The sequence below is a fragment of the Palaemon carinicauda genome, chromosome 6 (genome assembly GCF_036898095.1).
Source record: "Palaemon carinicauda isolate YSFRI2023 chromosome 6, ASM3689809v2, whole genome shotgun sequence".
In the NCBI taxonomy this organism is placed as follows: Eukaryota; Metazoa; Arthropoda; class Malacostraca; order Decapoda; family Palaemonidae; genus Palaemon; species Palaemon carinicauda.
Genome location: NC_090730.1, coordinates 182,810,384 through 182,812,533, shown reverse-complemented (window position 1 = coordinate 182,812,533; position 2,150 = coordinate 182,810,384).

Genomic DNA, 2,150 nt, shown 5'->3' with positions numbered 1-2,150 from the left:
AGTTAGTTAAAAACTCAAAATCAATTAAAGCAGCAACAATGGAGTATATGTTCAAATAATCTACGTTGTTAAAATTATCTGTTAACAACAAACTCTACCAAAATTACAAAGATTAGGAGCCTTACAGTCTAAGAGAGAGAGAGAGAGAGAGAGAGAGAGAGAGAGAGAGAGAGAGAGACCGATATATTCAAAACAAATTTTGCCAAATCAATAAAGTATAAGACACAAGGTGCATGAACTGGCGATCTCTTAATTGAAAGCATAACTAATTTTAATAGAGCCAAGGAGAGAGAGAGAGAGAGAGAGAGAGAGAGAGAGAGAGAGAGAGAGAGAGAGAGAGAGAGAGAGAGAGAGAGAGAGAGAGAGAGGTTTTGTTCATATTTTATCCTCTAAAAATATCTCATATAAAATAAGCATTTTATTCAAGCCTTTCATAATAATGCAGAACATCACGAACAAAATAAATTTATTAAAAAATATAACATTTGAGTCCCAAAGTAATACTAAATATGCTCAGTTTAAAATGCAAAATTATTCAGGTACTTTTATCATGGTTTCATATCTAATTAATGTAATTTGTTTAATAATTTGTATAGAAAAATTCTTTTAATGGAATTTAAAATGGAATATGTAACATCTCTCTCATATGATAAATTTTAATTTACTGAATAAATTTGTATTTTCCAATAGGCTTATTTTACATTACATTGAGGCGGGAAGATCTATTTTATGTAAATTTGTTATATATTTTATCTTTTAGCTCTGCGTTAACAAATGTATTGAATAAAATGTACCCTAGATGATAACTTTGGTTATAGAAACAAGTAGTAATAATCAACGACACAAATATTCAATTACTACTGTACCTGACCCGTAAAAAATCAGGGCTATATATTTAGATAGATATGCATACACACAAACACACAGACACACTCTCCTCTCACATGTACGCACGCACACTCACACACAGATTCAACCCCTCCCTCCTGCTACCCGTTTCCTAACTATAACCCCTCTCACCAAGGTATGACTACTCCGTCTAACCCCTACCCGAAACACGGGGAGAGACTGGAAAGATATATATATATATATATATATATATATATATATATATATATATATATATATATATATATATATATATATCTTACTTACAACTGTAATCGAACAGTTTAACATGTTTTTTTCAAAAAGGCCCATAAAAGAAACACAGGAAATATAAATAAATCACTATATTTCGGTCAATAAACATACACCCTCTTCAGGATGTAAAATAAAAAGGAGGAATACAGTCTTCTTCTTCTTCTTGTTGGGGTATTAAAGCCAACAGTTGTTGTTGTCACGGGCCTTTCACTTGGTTGGCCCGTAGGAGGAATACAGTTGTTGTTGTTGGGGTATTAAAGCCAACACTTGTTGTTGGCACGGGCCTTTCCCTTGGTTGGCCCGTAGTACAGTGGAGAATACCGGTTTATATATGAAAGCAAAGGGGTGTGTTCAATTGTTCTATAGTTGTTATAATTGCTGGAAGGATTAGCCAAATTTAATTACATCCAGGTGCGTCTTCTTATTGTTGAGCCGCTCGGAGGAAGTCTTGACCTCTGATGCATGTCTGGTGGTCGGTCTCCGTGGATTATCTTCTTAATGATAGGGTTGAGAAGAGTATTGTTCACTGTGTCAGCTTTCCATCGGCCCCCAGATAGGTTCATTGTGTTTGATTGATTTATGATGGCTGATTCCAGGATTTTCCTTCTGTACGGACAGGTACTCTTAAAAAGCAAAGACGACTCACTCCAGTTAATCTGGTGCCCTAAATCCCTAAGGTGAACGAAAATCCCCAAGTTTTCATAGCCATATCTAACAGATCTTTTGTGTTCGGATAATCTTTGAGATAGCGAACGGCCCGTTTGCCCAAGGTTCACTTTTTCACAATCCCCACAGGGTACTTTATAAACACCGGATTCTATATCTCTTTTATTTTGATAAACATTAATAAGGGCGCTTCCTATGGTCCATGAAAACTTGGGAGTTTTCGTTCACCTTAGGGATTTAGGGCACCAGATTAACTGGAGTGAGCCGTCTTTGCTTTTTAAGAGTACCTGTCCGTACAGAAGGAAAATCCTGGAATCAGCCATCATAAATCAATCAAACAC